This window comes from Pezoporus occidentalis, unplaced genomic scaffold (assembly GCF_034315485.1).
Source record: "Pezoporus occidentalis ecotype Australia unplaced genomic scaffold, CSIRO_AGI_Poc_V1 ctg190, whole genome shotgun sequence".
Taxonomy (NCBI): Eukaryota; Metazoa; Chordata; class Aves; order Psittaciformes; family Psittacidae; genus Pezoporus; species Pezoporus occidentalis.
This window is the reverse complement of record NW_026913749.1, coordinates 774,681-798,517: the sequence shown is the minus strand read 5'-3', so window position 1 is coordinate 798,517 and position 23,837 is coordinate 774,681. Positions and strand designations below refer to the sequence as shown.

General features: G+C 44.2%; 1 long non-coding RNA gene across 2 annotated transcripts in view; it reads left to right on the top strand.

Annotated features, from left to right (window-relative positions):
- The first annotated feature begins 1,900 nt into the window (after positions 1-1,900).
- LOC134162686 (uncharacterized) overlaps positions 1,901-23,837 on the top strand; it is a 39,395-nt gene continuing 17,458 nt past the window's right edge. For both annotated transcript variants that reach the window (XR_009964403.1, XR_009964402.1), the window contains exons 1-2: positions 1,901-2,017; positions 14,485-14,636. This is a non-coding gene — a long non-coding RNA (uncharacterized LOC134162686). The remainder of the gene's footprint in view (positions 2,018-14,484; positions 14,637-23,837) is intronic.

The window sequence follows — 23,837 nt, the reverse complement described above, 5'->3', positions numbered from 1 at the left end:
AGCTGAGGGTTCGGAGCTGGAGAGTGTATTTCTCTCTCTGGATTGCTCCTTCATAACCACTGAGGATTTTTATTCCCCTGTACTTTTAGTAGCACTGGTTGAAGTGGGGAGTCCTGAACAGTGCCCTGGGAATGCTGGGCTCCTGTTGTGCCTCTGATCTGCAGTGTTCCACCTCCGTGGAAATGAGCCTCAGAAGTGTGAAAGAGCACATAGGAGTCAGTGCTGACTAATCGCTGTTACACAGAGGACTGAGGCAGGCAGGAATTTAGGAATTCAAATTCAGGGAACCCTGAGGTGACTGGAAGATCCTTTTTATCCCATCCCAACTTTTATCACATTGTTGAGGATAAAATTATGCCATCCAGTGCCTTTACTAAGGGTACTGGAGTTAAAATCCCTCATCACAGGCTTTCAGCTGGATGCCAGTTTGAAGCTGTTAGTAAAAACCCCTAACCTAAAAACCTGCTTACACATTTGTTCTGTCACTCTGCTAAAAAAGAACAGCTGAACAAATGATCAACATTTTGTGAGGATTAGGAAAATTGATACAGGCTGACTCACTGCATGCCGATATAACCCGGAGTAACGCTAAAACCCAGGAAATGAGACCGGGACTGGAAAGGGTGAGAGAATTATTGTATTATTGTAGCATCCTATAATGCCAGATTATTGGACTCGGTTTTCCACTGCCTATTTACGCCCTTGTAAAGGCTGGAATGTTCTTGCTCCGAGCTGATCATCTTTTATTCTTGTGATGCTTCCATCCAAGGGCTTTGTTGCTCTATGAAAGCACAACTTTCATGGAACAATTAAGCTGCATATGTTAAGTATTAGAAATGCATTAATCATTATTACAGGCTGTTATTAAACCAAAATCAATACAGTTATTAACTGTATTAATAAAGTTATTCATTACAGTTATTAACTGGAACCGATACAAAGCAATGGATAAGATCTTTTAGCCTTGTCAGGAAATGTAGGAGCTGCTGAAGGTCATCTTTACACTGAAAAAGCCCAAGGAGGGAGCAAATATTCCCAAATATGTGCAAAGCAACTTATTTAACACTAAGGAGGGGGCAGGTATTTTCCATGTATTTGCATGTGAAGGAAAGAAGAGGGGTGCATTCCCAGCTCTCAGTGTTAATGTGCAGTGTTTCAAAGGATGGTGTTTCTATTTGTACCTTGTTCGAAATAGGGAGTTCTGGCCCAGAATTGTCTTTTCTCTTTGTTTTCACTGCTCTGTAGATGTGCCTATAGTAGAAGTGGCTCAGGAGCCTCCAGCAGGCTCCTTCCTGGTAACAGGGCTCTATTCAGTCCAACCCAAGCTGCTGGAAAGGTCTCTCCTTAATGCCAGTCTTCAGTATGAGACATTATTACAATTAGAGAGGAGTCTGACCCGCAGGGGTCAATTTGGAGGCTGTGAATTCTGCCGGCTGGTTTTACACGCGGGCTTTGTGACCCGGCTCACTAACATCTCAGCCTGCCTTAGCCTCATCAGTGGAAGGAGCAGACTCCGCATCCCTCCTGCCCTGTCCCCTGGAGCCAGGACTTTCATTTCAGCCCCAGTGCCGGGTAAATAATCCACAAACCCGTGCTCCATCTTGCAGGGACAGAGGAAGCAGCCAGTCTGCCATCAGCTGCTTTGATCCTCCACCGGAGCCCCAGGGCAGCCCCAAATCCCCCCTGCAGCCCGCGGCTCCACCAAGCCCTTTGTGGGCATTGTGCATGGAGAAGGGATCACCTGTCAAAGTGAATGGCTGCAACCTTTCCCTGACCACTGGAGGCCTTTTGATGCATCGGGTGTTGATAATTAGGGCCTAATTGAGTGATTAACAGCCCCAGCAGCTCCTGTCTTTAAGAGTATGCGAGGAGCAGGGGCAGTTTCCCTGGTCCAAGCCTCTGAAGATGCGTTTCTCCAGCCCCAGCAGGATGGTTTGCCATGGCTCCAGGTTGGGCTCCTCCTGCTCAGGAGCACGATCTCCATCCCAAATGTGCAGAGCCAGCGGAATCATAGAAGGTGATTACATTTTCTCACGAGTGCTATAATCACTTCTCCTAAACCTCTATTGATAATAACTGTTGCAGGACTAGGCTCCCATTTGCCAAGACACATGGTCTCTGCAGGCAATGAAAATCTGTCTAGATATACTGAACTTAATTAACTGAGTTTGAAGAGCCTATTAAGGCAATATTAAAAGAAGCCTATCTCAGCAGGCCCTCACAGTGGGGAGATGCAGCAGAGCTTTCAATTTAAGACTTATTGCAAAGATATCCTGCTGCCCAGCTCCGTGGTCTGCCTGGGAGCTGTTTAATAGATGGCCTGGGAGCAGGGTAAAAGGGCTTACAAAGACAGCTGGGTGAGTGGTGGCTATATCAAAGGAAATCAACCTGTAATATATTATATGCTCACTTTGTGGATTGAGGGGGGAAAGGTTTACAAACGGGGAGGCTTTTCAGTGCAGAAGGAAACAAATGACAGTGTGGACATGTTTAACCATTTTAAAATGGGACTTGGGGAATGCAAAGATAAGCTTTTTCCAGGGTGATTCTGGCATACTGAGGTGCCGGCGTAGTAAGCAGCTTCTTGCTAAAGTCTGCAAGGTTCTCACATAAAATCAAAGAAACATTCTGTGCTCCTCCTACTTCCCTCTCCTCTTCCTCCCTTGTGCATAAGGTAATGACTAGTTTTGGATCCCTCTTTACTCCTCAAGAAAAATAGGTGTTGTCACCAGTCTGAGCATCATTAGTGGCTCTTTTTCCTGGCTATAGGAGAATAACGCAAAGGTACTAAGTTGTCCGTTGCCTGGCTGTTGAATAAGGAACTTTGTCCTGCAGAGCTTCCCTCAAGCCACTATTTATTATAAGCTGCTGAATTGCGAAACTACAGTAAAAATAACAAAGAAAAATAACAAAATGTGTTGATTTTTGCCTTACTCAGTACAACCTGTAAATGGAATGTACGAAAGTTTAAATGTAATAACATCACCAACAATAACTCCTCTTTTTCACAGAGCATTTTCTCAATTTAGAGGGTTGTTCAACCACTGTGTGCAGCACTGTGAAACCAGTATTTGCATTAAATTGAATGGTATGGAGTTGAAATTGACGTGAGTTAAAGCTTTTAGACCCAGGGGAATGGTGCTGGCCAGCCCAGGGCTCAGCACTTGACATCAATGGACTATATTCAAGTGTTTATTGAGATGGGAAGTTCTGATGGTTGTAGAAAGAAGTTTGAAAATATGACCTGAGTTGACTCAATTTATAAGCGGTGAGTGGGTGGGGACAATTCATATTATTATGATCTAAAATCCTTGGGGGTTTAACTGAAGCAAATGGTCTGTTTATGGGGGCTTATGTGGTGATAGAAGATTTTGTCTCCTGGGGCTCTGTAGTTCTACTCATGCACTGGTAAGGAGGTGGATGCTTAAGGTTTGAATTGATGTTCACTAGAGCATCAGCTGCGAGACTGCTCAGGACATGCCCTGAGCCTAAAAGATGTGGCTCATCTTGTGCTTGCATGACTGTGGGGGTCCTGTAAGAGAAGTCTAAGTGCTGTTCTCTCCTGTAGAACTAGTTCTTCTAATTCACTGAAGTCATCTTTAGATGGGTGTAATGAATGGTACCTTCTGCTTAAGCCCCATCAGCTGCTACAGCTCCTCAGATTTTGCTGGAGCAGCAGCTGTGTGGGGAGAGGGAAAAACTGCCCCCATTTGCCCTGCAAAGGAGAGGGAAGAAATGCAGCTTCCCAGGTTAGATTTCTTAGGTTGACAAATGATTATTGGTTTTAATCCTACATGAGAGGGGAATAAAAAGGCAGTCTTCTCCATGTGCCAAGCTCTACCACCTCTGCTTACGATGCATTTAAGAACCCCAAGTGAATGGGAAAGCTGTGGTGTGAGCAGCATGAGCAGTAGCTGCCCAGGCTGGCTGGCTGGAGAGTAAGAGCTTCCAGTGTGCCCTCATTCACCTATTCCCAATCAGAACAAACCCCAGATTATTATTTGCATGAATAAGGTGCCATGCTTCTGTTTACACTGCAGTTGTTCCTAACGTGTTATTTTTATACCAAATAACAAGGGGCTGTAAAGCCAGCTTATTGCAGTAGCTGACTTAAAAATAGAAGATCCTCCTGAAGAATGTCTATTCAGGGTAGGCGAAGTCTAATTGTGTGTGGCTTCAGCTTGTTTGGCATAGGAAAACCCAGGGTAACTTGAGAATTCATTACGAGAAAAGTACAGGACTCCTGCCATCTCCTAATGGCCTTCTTACAGCTTTAAATGCAAAATTTACAAGGAAAGTCTTACGGGAATGACAGGAAAATCTGGGAAGATAAGGGAACCGGCAGGGAAATTAATAGAAGCCTTGGGTTCGCTAATCCACAGTGATTAATATCTTTTAGTTCCATGATCCTTGGTTTCCACTGGAATTGATAAAGTACCAAATGTGGCTTCTCTGCTTTAAATCAATGCAAAAAATACTTCAGTTGGCCTTACTGCCCTATCTGTCATCTCGTTGCTAGCTCAGGGTTAGAAATAATACTTACTAGCTGCAACAGGGAGACAGATGATTTTTTCCAGTTCTATTTGCATTTCTTGCTTTATGTTAATCCTGTTATGGCCAGAAGAAGATGGTGTGACCAGCACTTGAGATGCTAATCATTTTCAGCATGTGGCTAGAGCTAAGAAGTTAATGATGGTCTTGCTAGGTCTTTAAGACCATCCACCCCTTGAACATCAGTTGTCTAAGGTCTGGCACCACATATTAGTTGCTGCTTTAGAAACTCTTGGCGGTCTGCTGGGGTTTGGGAGTTCATACAAGGCTTATGGAGAGGGATTCATGTTGCCAGGTTCACTTCTTGCAGATGTGGAAACTGAGCCATGGAGAAGGGGACTGACCTCTTCCAGGCACAAGTGCACTGATGAGGATGCTCCTGGGCACTGCTTCCAGGCTGCCCCTCTGCATCCACAGCCCAACTGCTTGTGTGAGCATCCCCCAGCCTCAGCCAGGGAAAATGCCCCTGAAAAGAGCAGTGAAAGAAGGGGTTCATTTTGCAGCTTAAAAAAGAAGTTAGAAAACTTGTGGGAAAATCAAATCTGGAACATGGGAATGATGTCAGCTGTAACTTTGCTGCTTAACTGTAAAACAGAAAAAGCCCTACAGGCATGAAGCAGTTTGTGTCCTGCATTGCAAGCACAAGTCTCTGAACATTCAGACTTCTAATCTGCTATAGAAATGATTACTGATGAGTTGGCTTTAAAAGCAGTTTGTAGACTAGAGTTATTTCCAGACCTGAGACACAGATACCCTGATGCTTCTCTCACTGTGGATGTTATCCACTGTAAATGCACTTTTACCTTGCTTTAACCTTCAGTGCTAGATGCATGTAATTATAACATGGTATAAAATGTGGGGGGCTTCCAGGGCTGCTCCTGAGTGGAACCTCTGAACACTTCTCACTGAGAGCTGAGCTTCTGATTCAATTCTGACTTTTAAATGTGCCGCCTCCTTTGGGGAGAGCAAAGAGAAAGCGAACCCGACTGCGCTTTCCTGTGTTTCTGCTCCACGCTCCCGTCCTCCATTCAGCTGCAGTCTATTTTCCTTCACACTTGCTTGACATCATGGAAATTCAATTGATGCCAGTAATTTATGATGGGGTATGTGGGAGACGTAGGTGTTTCTGTCATTAGAGCATTAGATCGCTTTCCCAGCCCAGCTCTCGGAAGCAGCACTGCAGCAAAACCGGTGTGTTTGCCAGCTCCTTTGCCTTCCCAGCTCACTGTAGGGCATGAGTTAAGAAGCCGCCCTCACCGTGGCATCTTGCATAGCTGGCATGGCTTAGCACTGCCCTGTCACTCATTAATATTAGATCTGTGCTCTGTAGTAATTATTCCCCCCAGATCCCTTCATAGGAGGAGAACTTGCTACCTGGGAAAACAAACTTGTCATGATGAGCTGCCCTTGTGTAAATATATCTTTTAAGCCCATAATTCAGACGTACGTCGTGTTTACTTTTGAACATGGGTTTTTTTGTCAGGGAATGTGCAGCTCGACCTTACACTGAACAGGGAAGTGTTTATCTAAAGAGTTAATGCAAATGAGTAATCTGGGACGCTCCTGCCAGTTCTCGGGTGGTGGGATTCCTGTAAACAGCTAGGCACTTTGAACTTCAGGGTTTTACTTTATGTCATGCTCCAACCACTAAAACAACATGCCACCATGGAGTTCTTCCCCCTGAAACCAAAACACAGATTAAGCCATGGAAACTTAGGCTGAGAGTATCATTTGGGGGGACCTTCTGTTCATCATCACATGCTCTGTAATTCACTCTGTCTCAAGATAGGCGGTGAAATGCCATTTGTGTAGTATGGTGGTTTATTACAACGCTAGTAAAGCTGTCCTGGGTCTGTGTAATACCTACAGACATGGAGATGTAGGAGGCATAATTGAAGACATGTGAAAAATGAGGGAGCATTGATCTTGGGGCTAATATTTGCGTGCATAAATTTCCTCCCAGTTCCTTCACTGGAAATTTAATCTTGGGCTGGTTATTCCTTATCTCCCTGCTTCCAGTTGGCCTCCTCCCTCTGAAATGCCTGCTCTGAGGGACCAGAGGTGGGAATCACTGCTCTGTCCTTACACAATAATTTCAGTGTCCATACAGATCAGCATTCGTCCTCTTTTATCTGTTTGTATCCACTATCAGTACTGCCAGAACCTCGCTTTTACAACCTGATTTAATGAAACCATGTTCATTGGTTGCAGGGTATATACTTACATGTGCAAGAAGTACTTTCTCTGATATCTAACTTTCAAGCTGGCTCTAAAAGCTCAGTTCTGCCCAGTTGTTAGTGTTAATCAGGGACACGGACTTGATATGGGAACTGTATCAATAAGACTCCTGCAGATTTTCTGTGGATGTTATGCAGCTCAAATACCCTTGGATAATCGCTTGATATTAGTACCATGTGGAGTTGTTAGACTGAATTATCCAAGAAATAATAAGAATAATATGCATCACATGTTAAGGACATAACCATTCTACTACACTGGCATGAGTCACTGTTAAAGTGCCCTGTATATCTCTCAGGGTGGATTAAGGATACAAGCCACTGGCTATCATGAAGGCTGCTACAATGCTGCATAATGTCTCTAAAATGTGCAATGTCTTTTGAAAGCAGCTATGAAAAATAGCCATTTGTCATATGCAGTAAATAACTTGGTCACTGGGGAGGTCAATAGCTAAAGGCTCACATCCAGGTTGTGGATTAATGACCTGTAAAATACCAGTTTAAAAATAGGCTCTTCTTCCACTTAAAGACATGTAATAATGAAGCATCTCCTACCATTCCTTAGCCAAGCTTCAGACAGAAAAATGGGGTTTACACTGGATGCACGGAGCTGAGTTAAGCAGTGATATAATGAACACTATGTAAATCAAGGGCTGGTGGCACTACGCCCTGTTCCTTACGTTGTCAGGATGTGGCACACAGGACCAGAAACATCCAGGACTCATTCTGTGTGTCAGAAACAATTGGGAGTGAAAAGGCTGCGATGCACGTGCTTGCTCCTGATGTGTTTCTGTTGGTCCAGCATCCGATGACAAGTCATAAATGTCCCTACAGTGGACAAATTTCCATTGCAGGAGGGGAATATTTATTATGAGATTAAAAGATATAGAATGGTGAAAGGGAAAGCAGCAAACCAACCTGTCTTGGGCTGGGAGGATCTATGAGGTGACTTAGTCCTTCGTGCTTTGTGCTGTAATGTCCTTGTATGTATGCCCACGACTAATGGGCTGGGCTGGGCTGCTCGGGGTAATTTTTCAGGGAATTTGGTGTCTCTGGATTTGCCAAGATGGTTTTGCAATCTGTTGGGAGGCCTTGAATTTAAAATAAATAACAAACCCCTGTTCTAGCTCTGCTTCTTTTGCATGCCTTTAATGCGGCTGAAAGCCATGATTAAAGGGACTATTGCATGCCTCAAGTAGATAGAAGTGGAGGTGAATGGCAAGCAGAGCTTCAAAGATGTCCTTTAGTATAAAGCGACTAAAAGGATGACGCGTATTCCCCCTTCCATGTATAACCAAAATGGGCTGATAGCTCTGGGAATATAAATACGATAAAACATGGCTCAAGACTCTTCTGTAGCTGTGAGCTGCTATCAGGTATCTGGAACTTCTGATCACCTCTTGAAACAGGAGCTCCTGTAATGCGGACTATCCATAATCACGGCAGCGGAGCCTGCCCTTCTACAAGGTTGTTTTCTCCTTCTTTTTGCTTTGCATTCCCGTTTCCTTCAAGCCAAGCTACCCCCTTACCCTGCACAGCACAGGACAGACTCCTTGTTTTTCAGTCTGCAAAGAACAAAGCTTCCTCCTGGCTTCTTTATTTTAAACAGGGGAGGCCACCCACAGCTCCAAACATGCCTACTGAGAGGAAAAATAAATGGCCAAGCTCCTTGCCAGACACAGATGTGCAGTGTATCTGTGAGGAGGAGCTGCTTGGGAAGAAACATTCCCATCCCACCCAGGTGCTGCCATCGGATGGGTCTAGGAGCATCAGCACCTATAACAGTGGGGAATGGCATGGAGAGTGTACTGGGATGGTGGGTAACCATAAATCACCCCTGCCCAAGCAGGAGCAAGGGAGCATTCAGCAAGCCAGAGCTGTACAGATGTTGAGGAAGGGAAATCTGGGAAGCTTTCACCACAGGGATGCCGGCTTTCTTGCCTCACAGAAGGCAAAAGCAAGCAGTGTTTTACTGGCTCATGGGCATAATATCCAGCCAAGGTCCCAGCACCATCCTGAACCAGCAGACTTCTGAGTGGCAGCAGAGAAAGGTGATTGTACCTTTAGCAGGGACTATAGAGATTGGCTTGTGGTGGTTGCCTTCTTCAGGGAGCATTTGTGTGGTCCCGGGGTTGGCATATGTGGCATAGGGGGTGTAAGCAAGCGCATCCCCTGCCCCACGTGGTGACACCACCAGCATGGGAGGTGTCTCCTCTCCCAGGCCCCTGGAAACCACTCATCCCTGAAACAGGAGGAGGAATGAAAATGAAGTGAGGAGCCAAATGCTTATAATTTCCACCCGTTTAGCTCTTTTTTGCATGTCCGTGTCTCAGCTAGAGCAGAGGCAACCTGCGAGCTCTGCGTGTCTGCAGAGCACTTTGTCATTCCGAGGCCCATTGCCACTTTGGCAATTGGCTTTTTTATTTTACATAATGGTTTTAAAACATGTAGAATACATGAGGTGGATGTTGGATTTGGAGGTTTCCCCATGCCTGTTAGTGGAAAGTGCCTTAATATACAGCAAGGAGCAGCAGGCTCCCTCCGAGGCTGCCTTTACAAGTCAGTGAAATGTGAGAATCATGTTCAAAATGGTGAAACCCTCATTTTTCATGCTTTGCTTCTCTGTATAGACTAAAAAATGCCTTTTTCCTTTTAATGGAAAACTGAGACCCACCTACGAAACATCATTAAACTTGGGATGAAGTCAATCGACCTGGCAGAACTGACATCCCGTTCCTGCCTCTGCCACCACCTGCTTTTTGTTTCCGTGGGTAAAGTCTGTATCTGAGATTTAAGAGCAAACTTATAACACGTGTATATTAGACAAACTGCAGGCAGGAGCTGCTCAAAGCCTCGGGGCTTTTCTTATTAGGTGTGTGCATTATTCTCCGTGTGATACTTGTGGTGATTTTAGTGTCTGCTGTTTAAGGCTTCCTCTAAAGAAAGGCCAGGGTTAAACCAGTGTAGATCTGAAGAGGGCAGCGGAGCGATGGCAAAGCAGCTGCAGACAGGTTTAACATAAAGTGCGTCTTGCATCGAACTGGGGAATGTTCTGCATTGGAACGGGTTAATAGAAATGGGCAAAGCAAGAAAATGAGTGCACGTTCTGCTTAGTTAATAATGTGCATGAAAATAAGCGTTGGAGAAGGGGATGAACGAGTCCAGAGACGGCAGCTCCTCGTGTCCAGCTCTGCCGCCGCTGCCAACACCCCTGTTCCCAGACTGTTTGTTTTTCCTTCCATTCCTCTCTTTTTATATCCCAGGAGAAGCAAGGGCTGTATTTCAGCGTTTCATCCCTATCGTGAGCTACCGTGTATTTAACTGGCAGCCTGATAGCAGCTTAATGCCAGAGATCAATGGGTTGTTCCCTGTTTTCAGAAAGCTCCTTGTGTTTTACCCGGGCTGGTAACAGCTGATATGGACACAGCTGATGTTGTGTGCTAGAGCTTTAAAACAATGAATAGAACATTCTTGGTTAAGGATCATGATTTGATGGGTTTAATACGTTACAATTAAAGCCACGTGAAGGTGTGGGAGAGGGAAGTTAATTGTGGCACTCTGAGGTCTGTATTGGTCCTACTCGCATGAGGCTGTAAGCCGGTGTGCAACTTTGCATTTCAGGTTCAAACTAAAGAAAACCATAATGCAAACCTTGACCTGAAGCAGCTTCATTTCAATAAAGCCATATTCTGTGTGTGTGTTTTCCACTGGAACTTAGACAAAATTTGCATGAAGCCTTGTCCAGGCTGATCTGAATGTGAAGCCAGTGACTCTGTTCAAAGTCAAGCTTGAGATGTCCTGCATTAGGGGAAAAACTAACCCGTAGTTGTAATACAAATAGGAAAAGAAGCAGTTAATGTGCATGGAAGTTGTTACATGCATTTCACTGAGTGCATGGTGGAGAAGAAAAAGGAGCTGTTTGCATTTGGGTATGTTTCTGCAAGTTCCTGTTTAGAGAATGTTTTATAAAACCCCTCTCCCTTTAGTGGGGGTATTCATATAGGAAATAATTCTATTTGTTTTCATTTTATTTGCTTAATTTCCACTAACCACATTTGTTTAAACTCTTTGAGATACTTGAAAAAAAACAGGATGTTTCTTTCTCTGCAGTTGCTCATATTAGTCCATTTTCTTTCTCAGATGATATCAGAATCATCTGGTTATGGCGTAATGGAGGTTGCTCCAGCCAACTGCTAAACATTGAAACGTAGGGTTAAATCACATCTGAATTTTTCCTCAAAGGAATTGGATGCGAGTCTCCTCAGAAATACTCTTTTCTTTTGGTAGTGATGGCCCCGTTTGAGGCTATCCTAGTGAGAGCTTCCCCCATGGAGTTAGGTTTAAAGCTTTCTTTCTGCTGTTTTCATTTTAATAGAAAAGGAATATTGAGAAGGTTTTCAGAACTGTTGGTTTTCTGGAGGTGAAAAGACTACGGAAAAAAAGTTCATTTTTTAAAAGATGTTGCAAAATACATAAGTTATGAGAAAAAATAAGGAAGATGTCGACAAACTTAGCAAAGATCAGCATATGGAAACGCAGTTTTATTTTTGGAACCTACATACAGCTCCATTCCATTTGTGAGTTATCCACAGATCCCGTTCCTGAAACCACCCTGGCTTTGACAAACGTGAAGCCAAGGAGGCAGGGGGGTGACCTGGCTCTTGGGGCACCTTGGGACACCCCTGGCGCCACTGGGGAGCATGGCAGGATGCCTGTGTCTGCCTCCAGAGGGGAGCACGGAGGGACCACCGGCCTTGCGAACCCCCGGATAGGAGTATGGCCATTTACACTTGAACACACTTATTACAGCTCCTCAAGTAATGTAATTTTAGAAGCGCCTTGGGTCCAAAAATACGACAATGCATTAAGCGCAAAATCAAACTGTGGAGGTTCATTTTATTTCCATTAAATTCCACTGTGAATATTGCAGAAGCTTTGGTTTTATTATTGCTAATTCCAAGCATAATAAATAGGCTTCAGGATCTAGGCTGATTTATTATCGTTTTAAACAGGATGATATTTGCAGCCTTTCATGAATTTATACAGTAATGTCTATTTCCAGTTTCATTCTTCTCATTTAACTTGAGAGACGCCATCAGTACTAAAATCAGATCTATAAAATAGAATAATCACTTTCCCTTCACCGTTAGATGTATCTTAACTTAAACTGAGGGAATATGGGAAAGATTTGTTTTTTCTTGTCACCTTGTCAATCTGAAGGGTTTTTTTTCTTGGAGGCAGCTAAAACTCAGTGGTTCAGTTGGATAATTTTTATTCAGGCTTCAGAACCCTTTTCATTGTTTGTACTTTCTATATAGGTTCATACAATGAAACTAGGTGGTCTTTTCCTCATCACTCGCACTTCTTGTTTGCAGTTTGTACAAAGCTAATGCGTTTTGTTCCTGTTAATAATAGTAAGTTACTAAATCAGAAATGGTACCAACCTCCAAGCAAACCGAATGCAGACTTTTAAAACCTGTTATCAATCATTTTCAATGTAAATGGTCATTTTAGATTTTATAGCAACTTCTTTGATGTGAGGCCATTTTCCATGAGGATAAATCCCAGTCCTAAACACCGCAGAAAGAACTGAAGATAGAAGAACATACCCAGCTATTTCCCAAAGGCATGCTGTTCCCCAAAGAGAAATTCACACAAGTCCATTTAAGTGAATGTGGAGGCTTTTCTCTCAGTTGGGCCAGTTGTAATGAGGTGAAACCTGAACTTAATGGCTTGGCCCAGAAAATCCTCAACATGGCTCACAAATTGGAGCTAACACCCAGACAAGCTTTGCTTGCAGGTTACCCAAAGACTGTTTGCTGTTCTACACTAATCGGTTCGGTCTGAAAATAAACCAAGGGCTGAGCAGTCAGAGCGGTCCCCAAACCTCTGACCTTCTGGAGGGGAGAAATGCACCACAGAAGGGATGCTCTAATGCTTTACCCAGCTCCCCTGGGGCTGATGTTGCTGCACTTGCAGAAAGGAATCAGCTACTCGGTCTTGTGCTGCCCTGAGCATCTGTGGCCCTGGTTGTTGTTAATAGCAATGTTTTAGTTCTGTAGCTTGTGTACAACGTGATCCTGACACTGTTCCTCTGTCTGAAACACAGCAAGGGCAGCTGACTTACTAAGTCTCAGTGTTTCAGGAAAAGCCTGAGAGTCCAAAGAATTAATGGAGCAAAAGGAGATAATACAGTAACCTCTAGCTTTTAGTCCCAAAGTGATACAACAGGCCAGTCGAGTTTAAATAAAGGATAAACCATTAAATCTTCAGGGGCTATTAACACTGTCATTTACTGAGCGACTCCTCTGGTTGCAGCCTGCATTGGTTTCTATTCCTGTGTATTTGGCTTAGACTTGATTTCATGGGGTCTGTGTGTTTGCCTGTTGTGTGGAAGATGTTGATGGAGAGCAGCACCGCAGTCCCTCAGGCTGGGATGGGCTTGTGGAGGGTAACACGGATGGGTTTCTTTTTTATGGGTCTGTCTCCTGTATACTCCAAACTCCCAGCATACCCTCAGTTTTATCAGTCACAGAGGTCTGGGATGAGCTGGGGCAGGATTAAATCTTCCTTTCAGTAACATCTATTAAAACCCAAATATAAGTCCCTCAGAGGGCAGCAACAGGAGAGCGATGTGGGCATTTCCCTTCAGCATTAAAAGCACTTAGCATTAGATTAGAGTCCTCCCCTAAATAATACTGCCCCTGATTTATTCCCCGTAGTGATTATGAGCTACGGGAACACAATCCTCCTGCAAATTCCCATGTCCATCTCTCTTCAGCTTACTTTGGAAATGCAGATCTGGATCGTCTTCCGCATGGAGATTTTGCTTAACTCTGTGTACTGATTTCAAACCCTTTCTTTATCACAGCTTATTTGTCCAGAATGGTTGGGTAGATGATTCCCTTTGGTGCTAGGCCCACATGGACTTTTGGAAGCTGCTGTGTTAATGTATAAAATGAGGTTATTCTCCTATTGCCTTGAGTACACGCATAGGTTTCTCTTCCTCATCATCACACTGGAGGGCACCATGCCTTTTATTTCCTTGAGAGAGCAGTAGCAGTTTGTAAGATGAATCTTTATGATGTTGGCTGCTCAGCTATTCTTTTTTATGAGAGTCTTTCAGGATTTTACTGTTCACAGTTAAAACATCCTAGAGAGCCATGTGCCTCTTGAAAACTCAGCAACATCCCCCCCTGGGGTAAATGGCAGTGCTTCAGTCAAAGGAGGGATCAGACTTGTGAAGAAACACAAGAAGAGTCATGCAGAAATGTACATAGAGATGTAAATCCTTAACACCAGGTATAAGATATTCTTCAGGACATCCTAAAACTCCCTGGTCAATGAGTCGCTGATCACAATACTTGAAGTAGAGCAAATGCCTTCAGGAAGGCAAGGAGGGATGATTAAACTTAAAGGAAGGGCTCCAACTTGGCACCAAAATCTGCCCAAGATAACACTTGGAGTAAAACAGAAGGTGAAATAAATACCTTTCCAGAAAGCTGTCCTCTAAACTGGCATCATCATACTGGTTATTGGTTAGTGATTATCATCTGTGTCAGGCAAAGGGCTTTGTAGAGTAAAGGCTGAGTGTTTTACATTAAGAGACAGGAATATAAGTGTATTTTTGAGTTTGCTTTCTGTGCATAATGTTTTACCATTCAGTTACCAGTGTGGGCTCTCCAGTTTATTGCAGTTTTCTATGGGCAGCCTTTGGACATGCTCAGCTGCCACAGTTGCCCATCAGCACCAACATCACCCAGCCATCACCATCCCGGTGCCCTGAGCGCCTGTGCAAGCACAGATGCCCTTGTGCTCGTGCGGACACGCACAGAGGCCAGAGGCAAGGTAGGATTTGGCTTTTAGAGGGTCTGAGCTGCCGTTGGCATCTGTGAAACACAATTTCTGCTGGGCTCCACCCCTTCTCCCTCCAAACCAGATGAAATATTTATTGGGTTGGAGTGTAAGGGCTCAGTGTTCCTCTGCAGAGGAACAGGGGAGTCCTGGTTCTGACCAGAAATTTCTAAGACTTCTTTGTGGCTACTAAACGTTGGAGGAAAAACCACAAATTACCATTGCAGTGGGGCTGGGCCCTGTGTCCTGGCTCCAGTGCTTCCCTATTCCCTCCCCTCTGCCCTCCTGTTTTAAAGTGTGCTGCATCTGTGTCAATAAGTACCCCATGTATATGGCAAGGTAATATTTAATGTGCACACAGTGTGTGCAAAATTAACCACTGACAGGGTGGAGGAGTGAGGGAAGAGCAGAGTTGTAATTACACACAAAATTAAGCTATTACTGTGATTAAGATACTTCTTTAATAAGCAGCTGAGGAACCTCCTTTCCCCCTAAACTAGTCACAATTCACCCCCGGGGTGTCATTTTCTGGCTACTCCTAAACTTTTTTTCCCCTTGCTGCACCTAATCCCTGTATTACCTGCCCATGGGCGAGGTGCTTCTGCCGCAGGGTGGCTATGGTCCACTTGGAGATCCACCTCCCTGAATTGCCCTGAGGGACACCAAGTCCTTCCCCATCACTTGGGCCAGGTTTCTGGGGTCCTGGAAGCAGTTTGTCCATGTGTCCCAGTGTCAGTTTGTCTCATATTAGCATCTCACCTTCCACACGAGATTGATTTGAAGGTAGTTTCATGCACTTAATTAGTCCATAGGTGGAGTTGAGCATCCATAAGGTAAAAGCATGATAGAAAAAGGATGGAAATGGAGATTTTGGCATATTGAGTGTCAGTTCTGTGTTGGAAATGGGAGAGCAAGGAAACGCTATTTTGGTGGGATGGGAAAGAAGAGTCCTGAGAAGGAGGTTAACAAGGATGGCAGAACACCATTCATACATAAAGCTTTGCTAAGCAGCCTTCCCCTCCTTGTCAGCACATACTTGAGTCACAATACTGTAAATAGTGTGCATTTTTGGGATGATTGTTGGAACCACTCAGGACTTTAAACCAAGAACAATTGTGCTCCCGCAAGCAACATTGCTTGCATTTCACTGCGTTACAGATGGCCCTATTTTACACTTCTTTCCAGCATGTTTTGTAAAGTACAAATGTGATATATGTGACTAATGGGCAGAGATTTGGTAATATTTCCAGTAAAATTTTGAGCAAACATTGCTTAAAAAAAAGGGAATTGTTTCTAGAAAAAGGAGTATTTCAACAATATATCAACATTCCAAAAAATGATTTTCAGGAAAATGTCTTTTTTTTAAAATGAAAATATTTTCCTTAGAACTAACACTGGTCAAGCTGTATTAACGATATTGGGAGAGCTCGAAGTGACAATGAGCAAACCATGAAAAATGGACAGAAAACAAACACAGAATCACTCCAGTCCTGGCCTGCTCTTTAGTTATATTGGAGACTTTCCAGGGCTTCCATTTTTCCACCAGTGTTTAATGGGCTCTCTGTTTGCATTTATGTTTTCCTGATCTTTCAATCTCAGAAATGGCTGCTTCTGGCAGGGCTCTATTAGCATCACTCCCTTCATTCCCTCTTTTCAGTGTGTGTGTGTGCCTCTTTTTCTCCTGAGGTGGTAGGAAGGCAGCACCTTGATGTGAATGCATAGAGGTGAATACAAAAAGACTTGGGAATCGGGGGTTTCAAAGGCTGTGTGAGACTCCATCAGTGGATTCCGCTCGTACACGCACTCCCTGGAAAAACTCCCTGCCCCAGAGGGTTTATGCCAATTAAAATGTAGAGATGACATCAGTGAAATTAACCTAAATTTTGCTTGACCTGGAATTTAGGTCAGTTTAAATCATCATTTCACCAGGGCTGTCTGAGGTTCAAACCCATGCACAGAGCTATAGGAGCAGAAATGTACTTCAAAGCAGAGTTAGCTCCTGCAAAGCCATCCCAGAGGTGGCTGCAGGGCTGTATGGGAGGTGACCACCAGCACTCCTCTCACTACCCATGCACATGCTGATACAATGAACTGTCCAAAGCATGGCACTGCTCAGTTGGTACCCGAGGGCATCACTCCTGAACAGTGGCTCTGTGAATGGACATGGAGCACAAGGCAGCACTAGGTTGTTCAAGGGGAGCTGGAGTGTCCCGGAGGAAGGCAGAGCCCTGTCAGGTCTGTAAAGTCAGCACAGCACCGACACTTCTTGGCACTGTACTTCAGGACTTGGCTGAGAGTTTAGGTAGCTCCAGAGTTTGCCATAGGGCCCTGTAATATCTGAAAAGGGAAAGGATGGCATGTTCACGGACCCAAAGTGATTTGAATTCAGTGACAAGGATCCCACAGGCTCCATGCTCCTGAGATTTGTATTCCCTCGTATGGGCTTTCAGTGCCTAAGGGTTCTCACGTTCCCAGGTATGCACTGACATCGTGCCTACCTCTGGACATGTGTTACTGGAAATAGCAATGACCTCCTCTTCCTCAGTTGCACTCCTTATCTCCTGGGATGATGATATCTTCATAGCTTGCCTGTTGGATGGTTCCAGCATCAAAAACACTATAAAGAAGTTGAGCTGCCTGTTCCTTTCAATGTTTGCACCTTGTAGCACAGCCTCTGTGGTATTCTGTTTGCAGTTCCTGTAGTGATTTGTGCTGTGCTCACCCTTGTGCATAACTTGGCAATCATTAGAACAGAAAAAGCCTCATTAAAATAATGGAAATGGCTGATCAGCACGTGCATGGTGTCTTATATGTGGTATGTTTTAGGGACTGCATTTGCAGTCTGGCCATATTTGCTTATTTGAGCCCCCAGGATGGACACAAGTCCAAAGTTCTACTCACAGTGTATTTAAGCACTAGCGTAACACTTCTTTCTTCACAGAGCACTACAGCCTTGCACACAATTAAGTGTTTTCCACTTCTCCGATGAAGACAAATGGCCCTTGCAAGCAAGCTCGGGACTTTGCCCTGCAAAGCTTGCTCTGATCAAACGGTGGCAGTAGGTTGCTTTGTTAGAACGATTCCTCCGTGGGTTCACATGTCCCACCCTCATGCAAATAAAGCTGGGATTTAGAAGGTGTGAGCTGGCATGGCAATGAAGCCTGCAGAATGTAAGCTGCAGTAGCCCTTTTTCCGAAGCCTTGACAGTAAGCAGAGTTAAATAAGAGACTGGGATCTCATTCAGTATCTGTGAGTGGGAGAAGTGTTGGGGAAAATAGAGTCATGCGTTGCTCTAATCCATCCCTCCCTTAAAGCGCGCTGTGGTTTTCGTTGTTTCTGTTTGTTTTAATGTAAGGGGGGGTTTGTGCTCTTGGATGTGTTCCACAGGAATAGCTGTGAATTATCACGGTGCCAGCACAGGGGTGTGGGTGGCAGAGACTGAAAGCTATCTCAGCGTGCGTTCCCTAAAGCTGGAGTGATGTGAGGTAACCTTTTGAGAGCATCTGTGTGCTGTCGAGAGAGATGAGGGCTTCCAAGGACTTAAGTCACTAATGGTCCAGGATACGCAGCACCACACTTGGAAAGGTTACAGACAAACTTAGCTATACGTTCTTGTTCTTCAGGATTCAGTCCAAGCTCCGACTCGGCAAATAGAGAAAGAAACCTCTCCTGGTGTTAGGTTATTCCCTATCTGGCTGCTGTAAGGTGTCTGCTGCAGCAGCCGGTACCAGTTGCTGCTGCAGTACCTGGATCCCTGCAGGCAGTTTTCTCCTTGCTGTCTGCCGGAAGCATCCAGCTCTGCAGCCCTCACACTGAGCTCTGTGACCGTGCAGTTTGGCAAAGAAGCAAGGAGAGAAGGTCTGATTGCCTGTTTGTATAACACAGCGATGGAGCTTTTTGGCTCTCGGTGTGTGTCTTCCCTCCGTGAAGCAGAAATCTTGGGTGCTCCTTTCCCCCAGGATATGCCTAGCACGACATATCTGCCATTGCCCTGTTACACGCAGCTCTAACACCGTGAATAATATTAACTACATTTGTTCAGTAACATTAGATAGTGACAGGGACACTACCCCACTCTTCTGCTTTAATAGTGGGCCAAATCTGCCTGGATTATGCCACTCCATGGCAGGCACTGGAGATCTGTATGTGCAGCTGCCTGGTATTAACAGATTAGTTATTAATTTCTATATACCCTCACATTAGGTGTGTTTGACAGCTACCCCTGTTCAGATTCCCTTTCCCTCATGGCATCTTATTTCTGTGGTATTTAAAGTGATGTGCTGACATCTTTCCAAGAACATAAGTCCATGTAAACTGTTCTCAGTCTCTGCTTATTTCTGAGCTGGATTCAAAGCATTGATTACCCCAGGGCAGAGAGAGGACAAGGAGCCTGAGCACTGCCAAACTGGCACTGCTATTGATTCTAAAAGGGACTTCTTTGCATCGGAGTGGGGTTTGGATCAAACCCTTGCAGGAGAAAAGCTAGAGCACTAAAACGTTGTCAGTCTGGGGTGGTTTCCTACCTGCACTGCGGGATGTTGCACAACAGTGGGCAAGAGGGTGAGATGGGATTTGTCGAACCTAACCCTAGTCCTCCAAGTTATGTAGACTCCCTTGATAATCAGCAGGAGGATGAATCATCCCTCTGTTAGACAACTGTCCAAGACGAGTGGGCTGGATTGTTTTCTGGATATGTCTGTCTCCTCCATTAATTACAGAGGGTTTAGGTAACTAGTTTGGACTAGACGCTTAATTTTTAGATGGCCAAAGTGCAGGGAAACAAATCCACCCTCAATCTCTGCCTCTGCTTTAGAAAACGCAGACCATTTGTGTGCTTCAGGTTGGATGGGAAACCCTTCATGGCATGGTCTGCCTGGGAGTTTCACTTGGTTCCTGTGTTCATCACAGGAATAGATAGGAGCGAAAAGCTTGGGAGCTGCGGGTGATGGATGTACTGAACTTCAGGTTGCGCACATGTGCTGCTTTGTCTTCATGGGGAATAAGGAGGGAGGCAGTTTCTTATGGGGAAATAGTACAGCTGAATTCATCACATTTCACGCACTATGTTGTCCTGGAAAGCTTGTTTCTCAGCCTGCGGACCTTCTGGAGGGCAGGGGGTGTAGTTGCATTGCAGGATCAGCAAAACTTACCTAAACTGCCTCTAGGTTTAAAGTTTTCTGTTAAATATCATGACTAATTTGGCTTAGCTCAAAACCTTGTTTTCAAGCACTAAGGCCGCATGGGAAACCGATGTTAATTTAAGACTTTGCCTAGCTTTTCTGCTTCAAATGTGAGCAATAATGATCAAGATTTACAAGAAGAAACCTTTATTTACTCGCTTTGGTTTCCCCATGCGGTCACTTTAGATTTGTTGCACAAAGCAGTCGTTTATTTTTATTGTGACTAATCTCTCCACAAGTTTACAAATATGCACAATGTTATTCCGACACGAGCAGAAGGTGTGGGGAAGTCACCAATCCCGTTTGGAAGGCAAACAGAAAGATAACGAACATGGAAAGCCTCTTGCCCCACAGCTTTTTAAGGAAGTGGAACAAAGCTTTGGTTCAGGACAGTCAAAGTCTTCCCTTGGAAACAGATGCTGTCTGGGCGTTATCACCTAGATCTGAACCTTGTACCACTCGCAGCAGGAATTTCCATTCCCAGTTTCCCTTTCCTCTCCTGCGGATCCTCCCAGGAGTCCTGATAACCTCCACAACAGCAGGACCAGGCTTTTTTTCTTCAGGAAAAAAGCCCCAAACGCTGTCACTGATGGGCTGAGCCACCTCAGCGCTCTGGTCCCCAAAGCAAACCTGGCAGCGAGCTTGCACTCCATCTAACCTCACCTCCGTTGAGTGGGCAGAGGCTCCCCTCGGCTCCGTGTGAGATACAATCACGTTTTGTTTGTTCATTTGCCAGGTTCTGGCTGGTTTAAAGGCATGGCTCCATTAGGCCACTCCGGGTCTAGCGCGGCGTCTCCCAGCTTGGGCAGCTGCCTGGGCTTGGGTGATTGATTGGAGCTTTGATCACGAGAGTCAAGACAAGCCTGCAAAGGGCAGCCGTGCTCTGCAGTCTTTCCACGTCGAGCCTGGCTGTATGATTTGTATGAGTGTATGTTGCCATATACTTCCAGATTAATGTGCTGCACTCCCATATGAACTAACCCCGCTTCCTGCTGAATCAGAAGACTTGCAGGTATCTTTACACACTTCCGTAGCATGTTTAATGAGACTAAAACAAGCATTTACCCAAATACCTTGAGGGAAGCATAGCAGATACAATCATTTTTTTCCCCCCTTTTAACTCATAAGACAAGATGGAAAACATGGTTCATAAGTCAAATTGGCAACTCTCAGGATCTCCTCATTCTTCAGCCAGCACCACCTATGGCTGGGAGCAAAAAAAACCACAGTTTCTAGAATACATCTCTTCCTAAAAAAACCCCCGTTATTCCCAACTCTTTTCACCCTGAACAAGAAGCACGAACAACAAAAACTGAAGGCATCACAGCCACAAGAATGTCCTTATTGTTTTGTACACATCACTTGTGTGCAAAGTGTTTCCATAATTACCAGCCCAGCTGCTGTTGAAATAATCTTTGAGTTTCTTAGTCTATTCTATTCTGCTCATGCGTCCATATTAAATGGGTTGTTTTCATAAGGCCAAAATACCTCTTTCCAACGAACTGAATTTAGCATTCAGCAAATGCTGCTCAACCACCCCTCAGACCATTACGTTTGTCAGTTATTTTGGGGGTTTGGCAAAGCCATTAGCATCAGCCTCAGAGCAGCCCTTCAAAATGTGTGCTCAGCTAAATTCACTTCATATAAAAAAATACTGCAAGGTCCAACCAAGTCGCCCACCTTCCTTTTTGCTTCCCATTCTATGGGATTGTTTTCAACTAAAATACCATGTGGGTGTATATATTCTACTGCCTCATCCAAATGGATGTGGATATGGATTATTATGATTAATATGCATGCATTTACGTTCTCCTGAAGAACATTTTGAGAAGGGGAATGTGTACCTTACATTTAACATAGAAACTTTTCTGTGTTTGAAAAATTTAAAGTATCCTCTGATTTTTAGGAATCATTGGATTGGATGGCATCAGCTGAGTCAGCAAGTTTGTAATCGCTTTGGAGTCATGTAATCCATAGTTAGTCCAGTGAGATCCAATGAAACATCCAATCCAGAAACAACCACATACCACAGGTTTTAAAACACCTTTTAAAGCATCCAAGTAACTGCTTATTGTCCTGTAGGAAGTTGAAAGACAATCAGTAGAAATTGCTAAAGTGGTTGGTGTTTTTAAAATACCTCAAGGCTTGTTGCTCTTCTGCCTTCAGAAATGCCAGATAGTTGCCTAAATTACCCCAGAGCGTGGCATTTTAAACATCAGCTGTGATTTGATCCTTGTGTGGTGATCTCTTCAGGTGTATGGACTTGCAGTAGAATGTATGAAGTTTCTACAGCTTGATACTACAATTTATCATACTTTCTAATGTTTTATCTTAAAGCCAAAAATGCCTAGTTGATTTGTAAGATTTAAGTGATTTTCAGGTTTTTTTCACTATTTGCAGTTCAAGAAGGAATACAAAATATCCTTATATTTAAAACATGATAGCAGAAAAGCTGTAAATGGGGGGTTAACAAAAGGGTTTCACTGAATCATAAATAAATTGAATCTGGGCGTATTCTTCCCCATCTTTGGTTTCCTTTACTTGTTTTCCTGGTATTTCCTTCTTAAACAAAGGAAATTTGTCTGTGGCAATTAGTCTACTTATAGACAGAAACTTTAGGTAGCATATAATTTCATATGTCGTATGCAGGATTGGGGCTGGGGTTGTGGGAGCTTTGCTAGAGTTGGGGCTGGGTCAGTTGGGATGAGCATCCAGGCTGCTGGATGCTCACCTTGTAAGCATTATCCCTCCCTCCTTTGAAGAGCAGAGGAGTGAGAGCTGAGACAGTGAGCAGACTCCAAGTGTCAGCTGAATTTTTCATACATGAATCATAGAATGATGGAATTCCAGGTTGGAAGGGACCTCAAAGATCATCTGGTCCAACCTTTCTAGGCAAAGCATGACCTTAACTACATGTCTCAGCATCCTGTCCAGTTGAATCTTAAGTGTCCACCACTTCCCTGGGGAGATGATTCCAATGGCTGATTGTTCTCTTTGCTCATCCAACTGAAATGTCCCTGGGAGCAGCTTGTACTCAGAAGCTTCTCTCTCTGCTTTTGTGTTCTGTGGAATCACTGTGGTCCTGTCTTGGAGATAATGCTAATGTTTCTCCTCCCAGCTGCTGCTCATCACCTCGTTCACGTTTGCTGGCATCTCCTCTGCGTGATGCTGAGGGAGTCACTGCAGAACATTGCTGCTGGGTCAGGACTGTCTGAACCTGCCAACAACAGCAAAATCAGAGTTTCAGGTTTATGTTCCCAGCTCAGTGCACAAGGCTGACGTTTCTTCAGCTGATGCTGTCTTCCCAGTCTCCACGTGTACCTTAGGTGCCTGTGGAAGAGGCCCAGTATTTCAGCTGTTAAATCCAGGGGTTGTTATCTTATTCTACAGAGACTGGCTTCTTTGTGTCACCGCTGTGCTCCTGGCCAGGAAAGCCATGTGCTGAAACTGCCCTCATGATACCTAAATAGTGGATAAACAGCAACTTCTAATTTTCACTGCTAATGTCTTTCTTCCAGGCTCTCTAAACAAGAACTGCTCACCAAATCTCATGAGCTCTGTGATGAACGCTGCCTAATCAAAAGTGCAGAAAGAGGGTTTTGTTGGGTTTTTTCTCTCTCCCTCTTTCAGTTATTAAGTAGATTAAAGAAACAAAAATAATTCCCTTTCGCTTGTGGTCCAGTGTAAGCAACCCTATGACGTTTGTTGCCTTGGGATTTATGCATTAGAATAACCTTTGGTTCCAGTATTTTCTAAAGATTTGCCAGCAAACATTGCTCTTTGATTTGGCTTAATCATGGAGGATGGGACTAAGGGGACTAAAAAAGACCAGGAATGCTTTTGCATTGCTCATATTAGTCTACCTTATTCATTTAAAACCAAGCTGGAACTAATGTGATCAAGGACTGAGTCTGCATTTATAAACACTGTATTTTCATCTAACATCATCTGAGAGGATTCCTTAATAGATGGACTTCTGGCAAATTCCTCCCATATCCCTGTTTGCTACAAGGAA